Source organism: Ambystoma mexicanum, chromosome 11 (genome assembly GCF_040938575.1).
Source record: "Ambystoma mexicanum isolate Mex_15411 chromosome 11, UKY_AmexF1_1, whole genome shotgun sequence".
Classification (NCBI taxonomy): domain Eukaryota; kingdom Metazoa; phylum Chordata; class Amphibia; order Caudata; family Ambystomatidae; genus Ambystoma; species Ambystoma mexicanum.
The window spans coordinates 1,482,076,388-1,482,098,660 of NC_090934.1; the positions used below are offsets into that span (position 1 = coordinate 1,482,076,388).

The 22,273-nt window shown below is 44.9% G+C and overlaps 1 protein-coding gene and 1 long non-coding RNA gene across 2 annotated transcripts in view; one reads left to right on the plus strand and one right to left on the minus strand.

Moving 5' to 3' along the window:
* Positions 1 to 3,319, plus strand: part of LOC138504876 (uncharacterized) — a 31,779-nt gene extending 28,460 nt beyond the window's left edge. Inside the window, exons 2-3 of the long non-coding RNA XR_011280028.1 lie at positions 1,400 to 1,535; positions 2,316 to 3,319. This is a non-coding gene — a long non-coding RNA (uncharacterized lncRNA). The remainder of the gene's footprint in view (positions 1 to 1,399; positions 1,536 to 2,315) is intronic.
* The window catches only part of SEMA4B (semaphorin 4B), a 567,312-nt gene that overhangs the window by 358,793 nt on the left and 186,246 nt on the right, over positions 1 to 22,273 (minus strand). The gene's annotated exons all lie outside the window — the stretch shown is intronic.

Here is a 22,273-nt window from a genome sequence, read left to right on the forward strand (position 1 = left end):
ACTGGGTGTCTTTGAGACATTTAAACAAACTCAGAAGAGTACAAAACTCTGCTGTCAGACCGCTTCGGGACGAAGGGACCACATCTCACCGGCTCTCTGCACCCTACACTGGCTCCCAATCGGATGCAGGACCACCTTCAAATTCATATGTCTTACCCACCGAGCTGTGCACAAAGCTGTCTCCAAATTCTCCCAAGAAAAGATTTCACCTTGCCACCGACTCTCACCCTTAGATCAAGCACTGCCCGCCTACAAGCTTAGTTTAGTTTAGTTAGTTTATTACTGATATAGTGTGCCTAACCCAGGGGTATCTCTGCACTTTAGCTTACAAATACAACATGTTGCAGTTTTACAATCAACAGTTACAATATTACAAGGTTACTTAATTACATATACAATATATTATTACAATGCACAAAAATTGCAATAATAAAGGGTTACCCACGTACTGTAACCAGGATTCTGGGTACACGAGGTAGCGAGATACAGTGGTGGTGAAAAGTTAGAGGACGCTAGTTGGCAGCGGACTTGGGTTACAGATCAAGGACAGGCGTGCCTAGTAAGATAGTAGAGGTAACAGATATATACAATATGCTGTGTGGAAGAGGAGGGACCTTTGAAGACAGTTAAGTTACAATGGCCGCTGAGCGAGGAGCCAGTCTTTTACATTATCTCCGAACAACCAGAAAGAGGGTTCCGCTCTGATGGCTGGAGGGAGTGAGTTCCAGCATTTAGCGGCAAGCACAGGGAAACTGGAGCCTCCTGCAGTTTTCAGTTTATATTTCGGGATATTGAGGCTAGTATGTCCAATCGACTAGTTCTGTGAGAATTTGTCTGTTGGGTATTTTGGTGCTGTGTTTGACAGGCATTTATGCATGACTAGTGGGCGTAACGTGATTCTGTTGCACTCCAATAGCCACTGTACGTCACGTCTGAGGGTTGAGATTTGGTTTGAGCGAGGGATATTCATTGCTGATCTTAGGCCATTATTCTGGAGTACTTGTAGTCTATTTAGGTTCCGTGCCGTGGAGCCTAGGAATAGGGTGTTACAATAATCCAGCTTTGAAAGGATCAGTGCTCTAGCTAGCGTAATTCAGCTGTTGGTGGATAGGTAGGGTTTGCAGGCATTCATGAGTTTGTTGGTGTAGCCTGTGGCTGAGGCTGTGGTGTTAACTTGTTTTTTAAGATAAAGGGTGGAATCCAGGAAGAACCCTCGCGTTTTAACCTCGCTGCTGGTTCAACACATTTGAATAACCAGATAAAATGAAACCATTTGTGTCAAACTAGGAGCCATCATAGGTAGTGAGTTTCATTTTATTGATGACTTTCATTGCCCAGTAAGAAGTGCCATTTGTTGCTATTGCAATGTGTAATGTTAATGGTTGTGCTACTATTTCAGTGTACTGGGATGGAATGGATTTGCATCAGAAGCTGGCCATCGAACACTGCCTTGAACTGGCTCTTCAGTGGAAAAAGAGGGGGACCGAAACCACTGAGTGCTTGATCCCAGTCCTGGTCCGGCAACAGCATCAGAAGTAAGCACCCTTGAGTATAAAAGAAAGTTGGTTGACGTCCCTATTAAAATAAATGCTTTTTCTCAGTCATTATGCAAGTTCCCTCTTCCCCGGGCATTCCTGTGAGGACATCTTGGGGTCGATACCCATGTACAACTTTCAATAGACTATAGGCCTAAGCCTACAGCACTATCATTTTATGTTTTGTGCTTACGAAGCTGTTTGACCAAAGCACGATACAATGTCAATGAATGACCAGTTAGGAATTAGAAAACCAATAAGGAAACAAGATAAACAGACCACCATCAAGAGAGAATGTACTGGTGTGTGTGGCTTTATTACATATTGAAATCTGAACAATTTCCATATCTTGATATAGATTTTCAGTTTTGAAACATCTAATCATTTTTAATTTCTTATATGCACAGAGGAAAATTGTTGTTACAGACTTCATGGTGAGCAGTGTGAAACCAGGCAAAAAGTCAGACGAGCAGCTCGGCATGCCACCTGCTGGACTTTGAATGTAGCAAAATGGCTGAAAGGGGAAGATTATCATTGGATTGTGATCGACAAGAATAAATACATAAACGCCCTTCAGAACATACATGTTTAATATATTTAGGTTGTACAGTGCAAATTGTCTACTGTGCTTCCTTTCATCCATGCATTCCTGTGCCAAGCACATCTTCAGCAAAGTTATGCTCGTTGAGCACCTCCCTTCAAGATCTACCTTTTGGTTAGAAGTTTTTTGCTAGCTCTTTTCAAACTATTTACACAGAATTCTTCCTTTTTGCATTTCAGAATATATCTGTTAAAGCAACGTAAATGGTCCTTGCAGAACTCTCCGCTTTTGAGTACTCACAAAAGCACTGCCAAACAAAATTGGGATCTACCGACTGAAGCAGAAGACACCGACTGCTACGCAAGTCTAGTTGCAATTTAAGGAATACAAGTCTTATTTTTCAAAACATTTAGTTATTGCATTATAAAATGCTACCCGGCTGGTTCAGGGAATCTCGATTGCTGCCTGGGCTTATTCTGCCCCCGCCCCGCAGGCCCTCTTGCTCCCTGTGTTGGGGATGGGTCCCCTGCTCTCCCTTACTCCCTCGAATGCTTTTGTGTTCTCCCTTCTACGACTCTCTTGCTGCATGGGCCGGTATTCCTCCCCTTTGCACGCTGGGCTGGGTCTGCATTTACCCTCTCCTCTGCTCTCTAGGCTAAACCTTGGTCGCCCTCTCACTCCTTTACTCTCTGGGCTGATCTGTGTCCCGCACCTTCCCCTTGCTCCATGGGACGGGTCATGCCCCCCAGGTTCCTTGGGCTGGGTCTGTTCCCCCCGCACCCCTCCCTTGCTTCATGGTCTTGTTCTGGGTCCCCAGATGACTTCCTTGGTCCCTGGGCTGGTTCTGGGTCTCCACCTGACTCCCCTGGGCTGGTTCAGTGTCTCTCCTTCACCCTTACTCCCTGGCCTTGCCCATTTGACCCATTGGCCGGTTCTGGGTCCCCATCAGACTTCTTGCTAGCCGGGTTGAGTCTGGGTACCTCCTTCCAATTGCTCACTGAGCTGAGTCCCTGGCTGACTCCCTTGCTCCCCTGGCTGGGGCCCCACTGGAATCCTTTGCTCTCAGGGCTTAGGCTGGGTCCGCATTTTACTCCCTGACTGTTACTGTTTTTTTTTTTATCTATACATGTCCACAAACTGTAAAGCACTCAGTTTTGGGATTGCTACAGTCATGCTAGTCATGCTTGTGTCCTATGTACACAGTTTCAGGCTCCATGTGCCTCTTTTAATAAATACAATTGAATAAAAAGCAGGTGTAGATTTATCTATTTATTTATTTTGATCCCATTACCCTTGCTCTACTTTAAGGTCATTGTACCCAAATGACTATAAAGACCCAATGAGTGTTTGTAGGGTTTCTTTTCAGGGTTATAGTTAACATTGTTTTGGGATTTTTATAGGATTGTTTTGGGATTGCATTGGTTTTGGATTGTTTGGGGATTGGATTGCTTGTGGAGTTTTAGTGGATTGTTTGGGGATTGGATTGTTTGTGGAGTTTTAGTGGATTGTTTGGGGATTAGATTGCTTGGATTGTTTAGGGATTGCATTCCACTGAGGATTGCTAATTAACATATTTCAGGGTGCATGAAGCCAAAAGGAAGCCAAAAGCAATCCACTGAGTACAATGGGAGTTTCTGGAGTTAAAGAGGATTTAAAGAGAATTTAAATGTTTGGGAAAATCCAGTAGCAATCCACTTTCAATCCAGATTTTTTTGGTAAGGTCCCTCACTTCCCCTCCCTCACCCAACCTTTCTCATTCTATTTTCTTCGATCTCCTCACCTCTTAGAACATTTTTTTTTACTTTAACCCTTCACCTCTACCTAATACATGTTCAAGATCAATCTTATTCAGGTCAGTCTTATTGTAAAAGGCGTTCTTCAAACTCTGCAACAACATAACATCAACCAGAGGGTAGTCCTCAGATTCAGAATTAGATGTTGCTCTATTTCAATCAAAATCCATTATCCAGGTTGTGCTGAAGACAGTTTGCTGGTAGTCACTGCTTCCCCTGTGGCCATTTCTTTGAATGCCTCTGCCTTGAAGACCAGCACAAAGCAGTGGTTCGTGCTTCACAGTGATTACCCACAGTGATCATCTGCCTCGGCTAAAGAGTTATTTACTGTTCGGCTGAAGGTTATTTACTGTTCGGCTGAAGGGGTATTCATTACTAGGCTGAATTATTTACTGCTCGGCTGATGGGTTATTTACTGCTCGGCTGAAGGTTATTTACTGCTCGGCAGAAGGGTTATTTACTGCTTGGCTGAAGGGTTATCTACTGATGGGCTGAGGGTTATTTGCTACTCGTCAGAAGGGTTATTTACTGCTCAGTGAAGGGTTATTTACTGCTCGGCAGAAGGGCTATTTATTGCTCGGCTGAAGGCTATTTACTGCTCAGCTGAAGGGTTATTTACTGCTTGGCTGAAGGGTTATTTACTGCTCAGCTGAAGTTTATTTACCTGCAGTTTGAAGGCGAACGACCAGTGTGGAGTTTTCTGATGAGGGACTAGGGGGAGCTATTCTGAGCAGAGTGTGGGCTGGTGCTGGGTCTGTCTATTGTGGGGTGGAAGCTATAGTCTGTTGCCCTGCCTGCAAAAAAACTGTGGAGGTGTGAGAAACCTGAGGGTGTTCTCCCAGGTAGATCCCGGGAGTCCCTTATTCAGGTGGCCTGGGAAGAACTGGCCCTCTCTTATCTTACCCCTAAAGATGACCAAGTGGGAAAATACCACATTGGTAGGGGAATCCAGGGTTGTGCCTGGATAAATAACTCAGGGGAGACACTGTATTACACAGAGGAAGAAGGGGGGGTGAAGTCTCTGAAGCTTTTGTAGGCTACTCCAATTCAATCTCCCTCCTCCCAATACATCTTCTTTATCCAAAACCAATAACCCATCTGTCTTCCATAAACCTTGTAAGAGCCCAAACCCAGTACAGTGGCAAACTACATCTCCCAGAATTACTGTCTTTCTGTTACATATCCGATGACTCCCAGTCACTCTCCTTGCCTTCCCTCTGATCATTATCTCCCGTACTTCCAACCTGCTCAGATAAAACACTACCGTTCCCACAATCCCCCTTGTTTGGTCCATGGTAAAAATCCCAGTCAATCCTGTTCACTTCACAAATCCGACCAATGTCCCCATTCTAGGGTCATCAACCCTCCAGATAAGAGGGTTGTCATTCCTTATAACACCTTTTCCCCATCCTACCCCGTAGGATACTCTGACACTCCACCCCCCTAGCCCCCTTTTAGGACATGAACACTTTTGCACACCACAGACATCGGACTAATTCTAGAGCTGTTCACCTGACATGTCCCAAACTAACAGTCAGGCAAGGTCAGGCAATTGACCAAAATCATACACACCTGATGGCCCTTTCCTTTCCCCAAAGGGATAAAAGGTGGGGAAAGAGAGCATATAACGAGCAAGGCAGACCGCACAAGACATCTAATCAAACCCAGCAGTTCAGGAAAAGGAGAAAGGTGGCGAGGTCTAGCAAAATCCCCATACAATCAAAAGCCTTTGACCTAAGAACTGTAGAGAAAGCAAGGGACGCGAATCCCACATCGTGAGAAAGCAAGGGGAGTGAATCCTGCACTGTGAGAAAGCAAGGGAAGTGAATCCTGCATCGTGAGAAAGCAAGGGGAGTGAATCCTGCACTGTGAGAAAGCAAGGGACGTGAAACCCACATCGTGAGAAAGCAAGGGACGTGAATCCCACATCGTGAGAAAGCAAGGGACGTGAATCCCACATCGTGAGAAAGCAAGGGATGCGAATCCCACATCGTGAGAAAGCAAGGGGAGTGAATCCCGGACTGTGAGAAAGCAAGGGACGTGAATCCCACATCGTGAGAAAGCAAGGGGAGTAATCATGCATCATGAGAAGGCAAATGTGCACATGAAATTGGCAACAGCAGGGGGATGCTAACGAAAAGGGACAAAGTCTAAAATTCCCATAGTAAACTGTATGGTAAAAGTTGGCCAGAGTGAACCTGGGGGAGGGATGTTGACGAAGAGGGGGCACAGTCTAAAGTCCCAAGAAACAGTGTGTTGACAAAGGTGAACCTGGCAGAGGGATGTCCACTGGAACTGTTTGAAAAGACATTGAGATTTGAGAAGGGTCTGCGCCCAGAAGAGGGGGATCGAGGTGGGAAAAACTATCACCCGAAGTAACAGAAGAATGTTTTAATTAAATGGGACCAGGTTACAAGAGGGTCCGAGTCACAATTATTACAAAATGTTCATGTTGGACGAGGTTACAGAGTGGTCAGAGTTTATAGATAACACAGATGTTACTGCTTGCAGGAATTTGCTGGGGGCAGATAATAAGCTAAGCCTTCTCTACACCTTCTCAGTACTTTTGGCCTCATCTACACCTTCTCGGTACTACTTGCCTCCTCTACATTTTCTCTGTACTGCTGGGATTGTCTACGCCTTTTTTGTACTACTGGACTCCTCTACATCGTCTTGATACTACTGGCCTCCTCTACACCTTCTAAGTACCACGTCTACACTTTCTCGGTGCTACTGGCCTTCTCTACACCTTCTCTGTGCTATTGGCCTCCTCTACACCATCTCGGTACAACTGGCCTCCTATACACCTTCTCAGTACTACTGGCCTCCTCATCACTTTCTCAGCATGACTGGACTCCTCTACACCTTGTTGGTGCTAGTGGCCTCCTCTACACCTTCTATGTACTACTTACCTCCTCTACACCATCTCAGTATGACTGGCCTACTTTGCACCTTCTCAGTATGACTGGCCTCCTCTACACTATTTCGGTGCTACTGGCCTCCACTACACCATCTTGGTGCTATGGGCCTCCACTACACCATCTCAGTACTACTGGCTTCATCTACACCTTCTCTGTGCTACTGGCCTTGTAGAGAAGCAGCCAGGTACCCCCACCTCAACCATCTCAACCAAATCGCCTATATGTTGGGAACCAGAGTGTGAGACACATGCAGCACCAATGAAAATACAGATACCAAGGAGAATCCTGGAAGCAAGGTTCCCATTGAGAAAACCATTCCTGCATACGGGACAGTATGATGGCCATTTGAATGAAATACCAGAAGAAACAGAGCAAATGTCTGGCAGAGACGAATGGTGACGTCACACAGGAAGCCAGACTGACATATATAGAAGAGATGCAGAGACAAGAGAATGTAGAGATTCTACAAGACATCAAGAAAGTATTAAAGATAAGTGACATGTTGGGCTCCAGATGAAGAAACTTATGTTACAGAAACGATGAAGATATCAAGTCATTTTATACGTGTCCATATGCAAAGAAACACAAGCAGATGAAGTATTCTTGAGGCTAGCTAAGTAGTGAATAGATTGCGGCATGTGCCAACGTATACATATATAGGAGTGAGTAAACAATGGATGTTTCCACTACGTGTTATAGCAGAGTTGGACCAGAGAAGGAAGGCCTTTCCAGTATGTTGCAGTTAAAAAGCAATTAAATTACAGGAGTGAATCTCAGAAAGGCGAGGCCGGATGAGCACCAAGGAGCCAAGGCGTATCAGACTGGGATGAACAGACATTAGTTACAATCATGTGAAAGAACGAAACTCCTGTTCAGAAGGCATGGACAAAAACAAGGAAGATGTCAGAGGTCTATTAAAAAAATGTATTTTAAATGCACTAAAGCTAAATTGTGTGGTCTTCAGTCACGTGGAAGGATGAAGTTGGACAAACATGACGAACCAGACCTACGCATGGACCTACGCATGGAGGCAGAGCGTGTCTTCACTCCCTTGAATTCTCCAGAGCAAAGAACATTTCAGGACTGGTTAAAAGCCTTAATTGACAGCAGACAATTGAGGTGATGATAGATGATATGCTAATTGGTGGGAAGCTATGGTTATGACCAGCTCACCAGCACCTGGAAGCCAAGCCTGCGTGCTGCTAGCGTAGTGGAAAAGTACTGACGGATGTTAGGCTGCCAACCAATGGTAGGGGGCTGTGTAATTAAGGGCCCTATAGTTTGTGTGTCCAATGGGACATCATGTATTTAGTGACATTCATAGTGACCGGTTTAAGGGGAGGGCTTAGTTGCCCCACCTGATGTTAAGGAGCCTATCACTCTCTTAGACTAGTATGGAACATATACCTAGATGTTCCTTTAGACCCAATCACAATTGCCACTGGGTTTTTGTAGTTTGCCACGTAGGATGATGTTAGCAAATATGTAGGTTGACGTCACCCATGATGAGTTTTTGTTATAAAAGCAAGTTTTTTTTAACGATGCATTGAGAAAGCATGCGATGAGACGTCCGTTGATGTCCGTTGTACTCCCTGTTTTAGATAATTGATATTAAAACAGTTAACCTTTTTGTCAACATTTTGATTATTGATGTTTGAGTAACTTCTGCATCCCCATCCATCTCAAGGGTATTGTTACCTCTTCTTAAAGGGCTGGGGGTCTCCCAATTCACGTGATAGCAGAGATGATGGTTCAAAATCCATTGAGAGAGCAAGCTTTTGGGTCCCGGCAATATCGAACGTCCTTTGCCATTCGGCTGAAAGGATGTGAAGCTCCCTGTAGATAGCGGAAGCAGTTATTTAAGACATAAGTCTTGTAAGCTTAGGTGAAATGGGTCTTTTGTTTTCAGGCAAAATCCCCTCGCTGTGTCTACAGGAAGCTGAACGAACGGAAGGTTGAAGCGGCTGATAAAGAGGCGGACGATCCCGAGATTCAGAAGTCGAAAAAGCAAATGGTGAGTACAAACTGAGTGAGGTGGCAAAATTGCAAATGGGCAGTGAGTGGAGAAAGTGATAAGGGAAAAATGAGTTAGGGCGGGAGGTTGGGGTGAAAACAACGCAAGACAATGAGCATTGAGTTATTAAGTAATTGTCTTGAGGAGAGGACAAGCAATTGAGATATCCTGAGGAAAGGAGCCACGATAGAGTAAACCCAGTGTCCTGCGCCATAAAGACATTACAGAAGGAACCGTATCTATAGTCACATATGCGGATGACGTAGGCCACAGATTTGTTTAAAGACAATCCAAAGAGAATGGTTCACATCCCGATCGGGATATTTTTAGGGGTTAGGATAAGTCTCGAAGATGGTAGACTGCGATATATGTGGCCGGTCGAGTATGTCAGTTTGTCTGTTTGTTTTATATGATTGTATATGTTTAAGAAACAAAAGAAGATATGAGAAACGTGAAAGAGAAAATACAAGATTTAATAATTAATTATTTGTTGGAACTGAATTGATGGTGTTTAGTGAATAAATAGATTGAAGTAAAAACGTGATATAGAGGGTTTGGAGCCTGCAGCGGTTGGTGCACGCTGATATTGTATTATTTTTCTTGAAACCTATTTTTGAAAAAATTGCAAAGAGTAAAGGTGAGTATTGACAGTCAAAATTGAGGATATTAGTCCACTTATACATCTCTGCCAGCAGTTGCCGAAACACGCACCCAAACTTAAGCAGTACAGTGCGGAATCGGTTAAAGGCACGGCAGATAGGATGTTCATGACTTGGCCACAACAAGGGGGATCACTGTTGAAAGCAGTTTTGCAGCATATGACGACATATTTGCATGCACATATACAGGAAAAAAGTTAGACAAAAGATGAGCAAGCTTAGAGCTCTGGAAAATGTACTGCCTCCTGAAGACTGGATACTGAATATATGCAAAGAGGGAGGTGAGGAGCCTTCTGCCCCCCCCCCGCCTCCCCGCCGTGCTTGAAATAAACGGTGATAGTATGAAAGATGACAGATTACACCCATTAAGGGAGCTTAAGGCAGCGACAGGGTAAAGCAATCGGCATATGAGTTGCCTGTGCAAAGCAGCAACAAGGATACTGAGAAAATACCCGAGATAGATGTAATCTCTAAGGTTCCGAGGGACAAGGAGAGACGCGACAAGGAGGAAGTGATCGACCAAGTACATCCTTAGATATAGGACGGGAAATAAAGAGATGAGAAGGAGAAAAGGACAAGGATGATGGGGTAGCGCTCATACAGAAGGAATGGATGGGTGGTCAGATTTTGCTCAAACTCGATGGTTAGAGCATAGAGGATGTGAGGCAAAGGGAAGATCGAGACGAACAAGACAAAAAGGATAGAGAGAGAGAGGAACAATTGAAATAAGATGGGGCAAAAAGGAAGGATAGAAAAAGACGGGAACAGTTGTATCAAGATGAACAACTAAAAAGCAGGAAGGGCAGAGGAGCACAGTAAATATGATAATGGAAGGCAATCGAAGAACGAGAAAGGCTATAGAGGAAAAGAATGGAGAAGGAGGAACAAAAATTAAGGGATAAAAGAATACAAAGAGATAGAGATGAAGAGATACGTAGGGCAAATTAGAGAAGAGATATGAAAAGAAAAGAAGGAGACAGGGTAAGAGAGGAAGCAAGAAAGCAAAGAGAGTCTGATGATGAAATAGAATGAAATAGGAGGCAGAGAGCACGTGACTGAATGTGTAGAAGAAGAATTAATGGAGCCTAATCCAGTAGTGAGATGAGAGGATATAGAAGAATTCTTCCCGACACATGAGCCCATACCAGGACCATCTAGAGCAACTCTAGAGGATGATTTTGACTCTAGAAGTATTGGGGACACGATCGATAAAGTCTATCATGGTATGAGGACTAAGAAAGTAATCAACGGGAAGGGTAAAAACTTTTGACTCGAGAGTACGCAGTTGTACAAGAAAGAGGGAGGTAGTTTTGAGCCTAATGAGCTGTCTTTAGATAGACTACCTCTGAATAGAGACGAAGAGGCAATAAGCCACCTATGTTGGAGACAGGATATGGGCAATTCTCAAGAGGGGGGACTGTATACCCGCCTGCATACATGCAACAGAATGGAGATGGGTTTGCTCAGAATCAGACGATGCAGCAAACACAAGCGCAGAGTGTGCAGTAGGATTTACAAACGCAGCAGACAATAATGAATCTACCACAAGGGCAGTCACAGCAGTCACCCATGAAAATACAGCAGGGCACAAGCACAGGACAGTTAATGACTCCTAAAATAGGGGTGTCACTGTTGATGGAGGGAATCCTTTCACAGGTACAGGGATGAGAATGTATCAACAATAGGACAGCTCACTGGGAGACTTGATGTGTTCGATACTATCTGTGACACCAAATCCTCATGAGGAACCAAGGGTTGGTGTCTATATAGGAAGCAAATCTTTTTCTTTTTTAGTAGATACGGGTGCAACACGCTCATGTACACGAGAGGGAAAATGTACAACATCTGGGAATGCCATGAATACTCAAGGTGTCACAGGCGCTACAAGTAGAGTTCCTTTTACTGAAAAATTGCCCGTTTCTATAGGAGAGTGTGACATGTTTGTGCCATTATTATATTCAAGGCAGACACCTTTCAATATATTAGTTTGAGATTTACTAGCCAAGTTGAACATGACGATTTCATTCACTGATGAAGGCATGGTGTGTTTAACACCAGGAATGCATTATTTAAACATGAGTGAATTTATTATGATGTCTGCAGGACAAGTGGCCATATGAGGAGCACCTTTAGAACCAGACGTTTTTCACTATGGGGTACGCATTCTGTTAACATGTTGCCCTGTAGAGCGAGTTGACCCCTAGCACACGAATAGAAACTAGAAGATAGCAAGGCCTGGAATGTGTCTTTCCCCTGCACGCAGCGTGCTTGAAAGAACAAGAGCAGTGTGTTCCCTAAAACAAAGAATCATGTCTGCAAGTCCGCAGATTGCAAACTGTTGCTAAAAATGAATGTCTAAAGGTGTCATACTTGTCACAATTGTCAATCATCGAATCCATTTCATAGGAAATACATTATGGGCGGTATTGAACATGTCATTACTGATAGTGAGATGTTCGTTTTGTTTATATGTAACTGTTGTATAATGCTCGCTCTCTTGCGTCCCTCGGGGTCTGGAGACACACGTTGCGGGACGTGAGACCCAGTTGGCCAACTGAGACTATTTGCTTTGCAATAAATCCTAGCTTTTGGGAAATGAACCTCGTGTCTGGTGTATCAGTTTGTGTGTGGTGATTGTGCCTTGTTTCCATACGCGAGGGTCCCCTAGGGGCCCCATCATTATGGAGTACAGGCCCGTATGATATAGGCCTATTGAAGGGGGCTGGTGAAGTAAAGATTACATTGAAACCAGGAACAACTTTACATCGAGGACGACAGTATCCCATGTATCGAGAGGCAGATTAAGGTATTTTCAAGATGATATCCGCCATGATTGAGCAAGGCATCTTAGTGATGTCAGAGTCACCGTGAAATACGCCAGTGTACCCTGTGAAAAAAAGTAAAGGTGGGTTGTGGTGTTTAGTGCAACATCTTTGCCCGATTAACCAGATTGTAGAGGCCAGGTTCGCTCTAGTTCCTAAACGTGCAACAATTTTATGTAGTATCCCTGTTGAAGCATGATATTTCACTGTGACAAACTCGACAAAAAGTACCCGCCTGCCCCAGTGGTACTGAGAGTCTCCATCAATTTTCAATAGAGTCCTGCAGATTTGGAAAGTGTTGTGATGCAATACATAGATGACATATTGGTCTGCAGCACCTCAGAGGAAGAGTGCAGACACGATTCAATTCAGCTGATTATTCTTGCAGAGAAATGATATAAAGTAGATAAGGAGAAATTGCAGTATTGTCAAGAGGAAGTATTATACATAGGGCATTTAATTTCACATGAAGGAAAGAAAGTTACTTCTGAGAGGGCTGAGGCTATTTTGAAAACTGCAAAACCACACACGAAAAAGCACATGCAAAGATTTTTGGACTATGTAATTATGTGGGAGCGTGGGTCTTTGACTGCAGTTCATACATAAGGCCCTTGTTGCAAGCTCTAAAAAAAGCAGAGGGAACTCAGAAACAATTGTCTCGACTGAAGAAATGGAAGAAGGGTTTGATGAGTTGAAAAAGGCTATTTTAACAGCTCCAGTTTTAGGGATTCCCAATTATGCAGAGGAATTATTTTTGTTTTCACACACAAATGGCTCTTTTAATAACAGCTGTACTCACGCTGACAATCACGTTTCGGGTACAAGACCCTTGCATATTATAATGGGTTTCTAGACCCAGTAATGAGCGGTCATTTTCCTTGCGAACAATTTTTGGCAGCCGCCGCGATCACCATTGAGAAGGTTGCCAGCATAGTAAGGTGGGGGGGCGCATGACGTTATTTTTTTAACATTCTTTGTTTGCCATTTTGGAAAAACCTAAAGGCACGTTGACATCTCAAAGGGCTTCTGCCTATGAGGTGGATATATTGAATCCGGCGATTAAAATAATTCTATGCGGAATAGTGAATCCTGCCATGTTTGTAGCAGAACCACTGGCAGAGGACGAGCATGCCCATGATTGCTCAAACTATGAGGAATTCTAGGATGAACTCCCGAGGGTGAAGGAACATGTGTTGGCAGATGGGGAGATTCTCTTTATTGATGGTTCTTCTAGAATCCATCAAAATGATGGACAGAGATATACAGGTGCCGATGTGGTGAAGCACACAGCCAATGGAGAGTTTGAAGTACTGATAAGTGCACAACTACCGTCTCACTTTTCGGGACAGGCTGCAGAATTAGTGGTGCTGATTGTCATGCTCAAGAATCACGCACCCCCAGGAAGTAACAGTGTACAGTGACTCCGCTTATGTGACGTTGACGGTGCATGCAGCCTTATTGGACAGACTCATTAAAGCAGTACAGCTCCCAGTAGCCATCACAGTCGTTAAATGCACAGCACATACTGAAAGGGTAGGCTTTATCTCATGCAGAAATCAAGCAGCAGACGAGGAAGCGAAATGAGGTGCATGATTAGAAAATATTATGAAATTTGATATGCCTTATGTGAATTAAAGCATGGTGATAATGATGAGTTTGTCTGATTGTTATAGTAATTTGTCTAGGACACAGTTAGTAGAAGTTCAAGGGAAAGCGATTCAATATTAGAAAGACTTGTGGAAGCGGTGAGGGTGTTCTTTAAACCCCTCTGAAGCATTGTGCTGACAAGACAGCAGTGGTAAACCAGTGATGCCTATAGCCTTGTTAAGGGTGGCGCTGGAACAGCTACACTACCCTGCACATGTCATTAGAGAGAGCCTCGCCGCAGCAGTTGCGGTGTATTAGTTTGTTCCAAATCTAGTAGAACACGTTGCATTTTAGGTCGTTAACTGCATTGTATGTCAAAGGTTTACCGCTGGGCACACACTGCCCACAGTTTGAGGAGTCATTCCAAGACCTAATGGTCCTTTTCAGCATTTACACATCGACTAGGTCGACATGGTGCAAGTCTGTAATGGATGCAGATATATGATTGTAGTGGTATGTCCCTTTTCAAGATTGATTGAGGCTGGTCCATGTACGCATCCAGACTACACCTGCGCAGCGACATTTTTTGTATGAGAAGTATTTCCTAGATGGGGAATATGTGAAGTATTGAGATCAGACAATGGCCCTCATTTTGTTAATGAAGTCTTTGAACAGAGAAGCTTGTTGCTTAGCATAAAGCACAAGTTTGCATCGGCGTGTAACCTGGAGACTAACGTGTTTTGTGAGAGACTCAACGGCTTGCTTAAAGAGAGAATAGCCAAATTGAAGCTTACTCTGAAGAAAGGATAGTTGAATTGCCTACCACTGCCATTGTATGCATTGAGAAATCAGCCAGGTTCCGACTACCATCTTACCTCCCATGAAATAGTGACAAGGAGGCGGATGAGGACACCATGCACACCTCCATCTAGAACTAGAAGTGATGCCCAGACGACAGCAGAATTGTTAGGGAAGGAGTTACGTTATTATCTTACATGCATGACTACAAGTATCTCTGTCATTTCAGATCAGCTCAAGCGGAAGGAGTGTGGTGCACAGAAGACAGAAGGAGATGTAACAATAACAGATGTGAAGAATTACATCTTCCCAAACTTTTCCCTAGTGATCAGACCCTGATCCACAATTTTACCAGGAAATGGCACGAGCCACGCTTTAATGGGCCATTCATAGTTGAAGACGTAACACCATCAGAAGTCAAGGTGCAAGGCAGATGAGCTTGGATATTTCTTGGAGATGTGAAAATCTATGCTGGAGAACCCCCTTCACATCCACCCCCGTCGGAAGCAAGCATCGGGGAAGAACCTCAGCACATGCAGACTAGATCCATGATGAGGAAAAAGGACGCAGAAGCTGTTGAATAAACAGATAAGGAGTAAATTGGACTGTGGCTTGTTTCGGGACATTCTTTTCAGCTACTAAAAAAGGAGTTAAGGGAAGGTATTTGTTCTTGAGCTACAGGAGTTTGTTGACATTGTACTGAGACATACTTAAGTCTTGATCGAGAAGGAAAGATGCCAGATTTGGAATTCCTTTTCGATGACTGGAAGATGGAACAGTTCCCTGATTCCTTTCTCACTGAGTTTCTTTTCGGAGGCACCCATGGTAATGCCTGATGGCCACGTACACAGGACTGTTCTTACAGTTTTTCTGTTCATTCTTTGCGCATACCGTGCACTTGTGGGGAGAACTACTAGCGTTAATCTGTTCCTACAAGATCCTAAGTCTAGTCCAATCATGAGGAGATTGCTCACAGCCATAATAGAGCAGGTTCTTCAACTTCCTGAGTACAAATGCCCCTATCGGCTGACAACGCCCCTATAGACTGGTTGGAATGGTATTTTACTACCTGATTGAGGAATGCCCGCATCTTGTTGGAAGACAAACTGGTGTTTACACCTTCTTCAGAGACCCGAGGAATAATGTGGAACTTAATGAATTATTACTAGATATAATAACACAAGTCAACCTGTATCTAAGAGAACGCTGAGAACTGAATGACACTTTCGAGGGAAGAGATCCAAAAGTCTACTGTTTAAAGTACTTTATTTCCTGCTGGAGAAGCTTTTGCATTTTGTCTGCTGAAGGGACGAGTCCTTTGTCTTCATTGGGAACTTAGTTAAAATCATCTAGCTGCAGCCAGCTGATCGAGAAACGTGTGGAGCAGACTCAGCCGCTTCCAGAGTATTGCATGATGTTGCCCGATAAAAAAATGATTTTTCCTTCCTTAAAAAAGATTAAGAATGGGTAGCGTCAATAGCAGATGCTCATCTAAGGAAGAAGAGATCTGTGGAGCTGATTAATCGTATAAAGAGGGAGAACTATTTCTCAGCCAAGTCAATAGAAGCTTTTGACTCCATCCCATACAAACACAGATGTTCAGCCAGACTTCATCAATATTCTCGATGATCTTCATGCCAAGGATCCAAGTTGGAGCAAATACCAAATGGCTGCAGATTACCAGATGGGAATTGCTGCATACAATCAACACTACTATAAAGGGATTCAATGCTATCAGGGAAGAGATGAGAGCCATACGACTGATGACTCTTCAGAACAGATATGTCCTGGACATGATCACAGCTATGGATGGAGGTGTTTGTGCAAAAATTGGGAAATCATGTTGCACATTCATACCTTCTCATGATGACGAGAATGGCACCTTGACAGAGGACATAGAGGTGCTGACGAAGCTACACGTCCAGAGGGTAGACAAAGTGGAAGACATTGCTCATGAGAGCTTTTTTGGATCACTCTTTTCTAGGGTTCTACAGTGGATGGCAGATATATTCAAGTTCCTTGGAGCCCAGATAGTGATGGTGTTGCTTGGATTCTGTGTGATCAGGATAATAATCTCACAGTGCAAGAAAACTGCAAAGAAAGCTATAGGGATGAACATCATGATCGATGTTTAGTCTGGATGGAAGGCCAGAGACTTGACAGATGAAGAAATCAGAGACTTTGTGAAGGCCAGTATCCATGCACCTGAGGGACAAAGTTCCTGTATCCAAAGAACCATAAGAAGTTTGTGGGAAAATGTATCTATTGCAGTCCAAGTGGACAGTGCAGGCTCAGGACATGGAATAAGGATGAGCACGTGAGATCAGCTGGATGCCTGAAGGGAGCCATAAAAATATGGATACCAAAGAAGCATTTCTTCAGGATGTCTAGATGTGAAGGATGTTGGGAGAGTGGTCGATGAATCGCCCAGAGGGGGGAGTGTAGAGAAGGAGCCAAGTACCCCCACCTCAACCACCTCGCACATATTGCATATATGTTGGGAACCAGAGTGTGAGACACGTCGAGCACCAGTGAAAATACAGATACCAAGGAGAATCCTGGAAGCAAGGTTCCCATTGAGAAAACCATTCCTGCATACGGGACAGTATGATGGCCATTTGAATGAAATCCTCGAAGAAACAGAGCAAATGTCTGGCAGAGAAGAATGGTGACGTCACACACGAAGCCAGACTGACGTATATAGAAGAGATGCAGAGACAAGAGAATGTAGAGATTACATTAGGCATCAAGAAAGTATTAAAGATAAGTGACATATTGGGCTCAAGATGAAGATACATATTCTACAGAAACAATGAAAATATCAAGTAATTTTATACGTGTACATATACAAAGAAACGCAAGCAGATGAAGTATTCTTGAGGCTAGCTAAGTAGTGAATAGATTGTGGCATGCCCCAACGTATACATATATAGGAGTGAGATAATGGATGTTTCCACTACGTGTTATAGCAGAGCTGGACTAGAAAAGGAAGGCCTTTCCAATATGTTGCAGTTAAAAAGCAATGAAATTACAGGAGTGAATCTCAGGAAGGCGAGGCCGGATGAGCACCAAGGAGCCAAGGCGTATCAGACTGGGAAGAACAGACATTAGTTACAATCATGTGAAAGAACGAAACTCCTGTTCAGAAGGCATGGACAAAAACAAGGAAGATGTCAGAGGTCTATTAAAAAATTGTATTTTAAATGCACTAAAGCTCAATTGTGTGGTCTTCAGTCACGTGAAAGGATGAAGTTGGACAAACATGACGAACCACACCTACGTATGAAGGCAGAGCGTGTCTTCACTCCCCTGAAATCTCCAGAGCAAAGAACATTTCCAAGGCCAAATTCAAAGCCTTAATTGACGTGATAGATGATATGCTAATTGGTGGGAAGCTATGCTTATGGCCAGATCACCAGCACGTCGAAGCTCAGCCTGCGTGCTGCTAACATAGGTGGAAGAGTACTGACGGATGTTAGGGTGCCAGTCAATGGTAGGGGGCTGCGTAATTAAGGGCCCTATAGTTTGTGTGTCCAATGGGACGTTGTGTATTTAGTGACGTTCATAGTGACCTGTTTAAGGGGAGGGCTTAGTTGCCCCACCTGATGTCAAGGAGCCTATCACTCTTAGACTAGGATGGATTGTATACTTAGATGTTCCCTTAAACCCAATCACAATTGCCGCTAGGTTTTTGTAGTTTGCCACGTAGGATGATGTTTTCAAATACATAGGTTGCTGTCACCTATGATGAGTTTTTGTTATAAAAGCAAGATTTCTTTTTAAGATGCATTGAGAAAGCATGCGCTGAGATGTCCTTTGATGTCCGTTGTACTCCCTGTTTTAGATAATTGGTATTAAAGCAGTTAACCTTTTTGCCAACTACCTGAGTCGTTTTGATTATTGATGTTTGAGTAACTTCTGCATCCCCACCCATCTCAAGGGTATTGTTACCTCGTCTTAAAGGGCTGGGGGTCTCCCAGTTCAGCCTCCACTACACCTTCTTGGTGCTACCGGCCTCTTCTACACCTTCTCAGTACTACTGGAGTCCTCTGCACCTTCTCAGTATGAGTGCCTCCTCTACTCCATCTTGGTACTACTGGCCTTCCCTGCACCTTCTTAGAAGTACTTCTGGTCTCCTCTGCAACTTCTCAACACTACTGGCCTCCTCTTCACTTTCACTGTACTACTGGCCTCCACTACACTGTCTCTGTACTCCTGGCCTTGTCTACACCTTTGCGGTACTACTGGACTCCTCTACACCTTCTCAGTACTACTGGCCTCATCTACACCTTCTTGATATTACTGGCCTCCTCTACACCTTCTCAGCAATACTGCCTTCCTCTTCACTTTCGCTGTACTACTCGCCTCGTGTATACTGTCTCTGTACTTCTGGCCTTGTCTACACCTTCTGGGTACTACTAGACTCTGCTACACCTTCTGGGTACTACTAGCCTCGTCTACACCTTCTCAGTACTACTGGCCTCATCAACACCTTCTCAGTACTACTCACCTCCTCTACACCTTCTCAGCATTACGGGCGTACTCGACACTTTCTCAGTACTACTGGCCTCCTCTACACCTTTTCGGTACTACTGCTTCCTCTACACCTTCTTGGTACTACTGGCATTGTCCACACCTTCCCAGTGCTACTGGCCTCCTATACACCCTATTGGTGCTACTGGCCTTCTCTACAACATCTCAGTACAAATGGCCTCCTCTACACCTTCTCAGTACTACTGGCCTCCTCAGCACCTTCTCAGTATGAGTGGCCTCCTCTACACCATCTCGGTGCTACTGGCCTCCTCTACACCATCTTAGTACTACTGGCCTCATCTACACCTTCTCTGTGCTACTGGCCTCCTCTACACTGTCTCTGTACTTCTGGCCTCGTCTACACCTTCTTGGTACTACTGGACTCCTCTACACCTTCTTGGTACTACTGGCCTCATCTACACCTTCTCGGTACTACTGGCTTCCTCTACACCTTCTCGCTACTACTTGTCTCCTCTGCACCCTCTCAGCACTACTGGCCTTCTCTTCACTTTTTCTGTACTACTGGCCTCCTCTACACTGTCTCTATACTTCTGGCCTCGTCTACACCTTCTCTGTACTACTGGACTGCTCTACACCTTCTCAGTACTACTGACCTCATATACACCTTCTTGGTACTACTGGCCTCCTCTACACCTTCTCAGTACTACTGGCTTCCTCTACACCGTCTCGATACAACTGGCCTCCTTTATACCTTCTCAGCACTACTGGCCTCGTCTTCACTTTTTCTGTTCTACTGCCCCCCTCTACACTGTCTCGGTACTTCTGGTCTCGTCTACACCTTCTAGGTACTACTGGACTCCTCTACACCTTCTGGGCACTACTAGCATCGCCTACGCCTTCTCGGTACTACTGGCCTCGTCTACACCTTCTTTGTACTACTCTCATCATCTACACCTTCTCTGTACTACTCGCCTCCTCTACACCTTCCCGGTACAACTGGCCTCCTCTACAGCTTCTCAGCACTACTGGACTCCTCTACATTTTCTCAGTACTACTGGCCTCCTCTACAACTTTTCGGTACTACCGGACTCCTCTACATTTTCTGGATACTACTGGCCTGCTCCACACCTTCTCTGTACTACTGGCTTCGTGAACACCTTCTCTGTGCTACTGGCACCTCTACACCTTCTCGGTGCTCCTGGCCTAGTCTACAGCATCTCAGAATGACTGGCCTCCTCTACACCATCTCAGTACTACTGGTCTCCTCTACAGCATATTGGTACGGCTGGCCTCCACTACTCCATCTTGGTACTACTGGCCTTATCTACAGCTTCCCTGTCCTACTAGCCTCATCTACAGCATCTCGGTACGGCGGGCCTCCTCTACACCTTTGCTATGCTCCTGGCCTAGTCTACAGCATCTCAGAATGACTGGCCTCCTTTACACCATCTCAGTACTACTGGCTTCCTCTACAAAATCTCGGTACTACTGGCCTCCTCTGCACCTTCTTGTGCTACTGGCCTCCTCAACAGCATCTCAGTACGATGGGCCTCCTCTACAGCTTCTCAGTGCTACTGGCCTCCTCTACAGCATCTCGGTACGGCTGGCCTCCACTACTCCATCTTGGTACTACTGGCCTTGTCTACAGCTTCTCTGTGCTACTAGCCTCATCTACAGAATCTCGGTATGGCAGGCCTTCTCTACACCTTCTCAGTACTACTGGACTCCTCTACCCTTTCTCAGTATGAGTGGCCTCCTCCACACCATCTCGGTACTACTGGCTTCCTCTGCACCTTCTCGCTACTACTGGTCTCCTCTGCACCTTCTCAGCACTACTGGCCTTCTCTTCACTTTCTCTGTACTACTGGCCACCTCTACACTGTCTCTGTACTTCTAGCCTCGTCTACACCTTCTTGGTACTACTGGACTTCTCTACACCTTCTCGGTACTACTGGCCTCATCTACACCTTCTCGGTACTACTGGCTTCCTCTACACCTTCTCGATACAACTGGCCTCCTCTACACCTTCTCAGCACTACTGGGCTCCTCTTCACTTTCTCTGTACTACTGGGCCCCTCTACACTGTCTCAGTACTTCTGGCCTCGTCTACACCTTCTGGGTACTTCTGGACTCCTCTACACCTTCTGGGTACTACTAGCATCACCTGCACCTTCTCGGTACTACTGGCCTCGTCTACACCTTCTCTGTACTATTCGACTCATCTACACCTTCTAGGTACTACTCGTCTCCTCAACACCTTCTCGGTACTACTCGCCTCCTCCACACCTACTCAGTACAACTGGCCTCCTCTACACCTCCTCAGCATTACTGGCCTGCTCCACACTTTCGCGTACTACTGGCCTCCTCTACACCTTTTTGGTACTACTGGACCCCTCTACATCTTATTGGTACTACTGGCCTCCTCTACACCTTCTTGGTACTACTGCTCTCGTCTACACCTTCTCTATGCTACTGGCCTCCTCTACACCTTCTCGGTGCTACTGGCCTATTCTACAGCATCTCAGTACGTATGGCCTCCTCTACACCTTCTCAGTATGACTGGCCGCCTCTGCAGCTTCTCAGTATGAGTGGCCTCCTCTACACCATCTCGGTTCTACTGGCCTCTTCCGCACCTTCTCGGTACTACTGGCCTCCTCTGCACCTTCTCGGTACTACTGGCCTCCTCTACACCATCTCCGTACTACTGGAATCATCTACACCTTCTCGGTACTACTGGCTTCCTCTGCAGCTTCTCAGTATTACTGGCCTCGTCTTTGCCATTTTAATGGCTCAAACCTTTTCTCTCATATAGAATTTAGAGAATAATTAGTGCTCCTTTCAAATCAGAAATGTGTAACCTTGTCTGTGGAGTCCCTGAGGGCTCTGCACTCTCACTCCTACTCACGCAACCTATCCTTTGTCAAAGCTACGTCACTCCTATGAGGCTTCCTCCTTCCCCTAGGCTGTCAGCTCATGGATCTTGGTGCGTCTGGGCGGAGACAGAATGAACAACGTGGATTCCTTTCTAAAATGCGAGACAGCAGTCAGCACCTGCATGGAACATTCAACAGCCGTCAGCACCTGCATGGACAAATCAACAGCAGTCAGC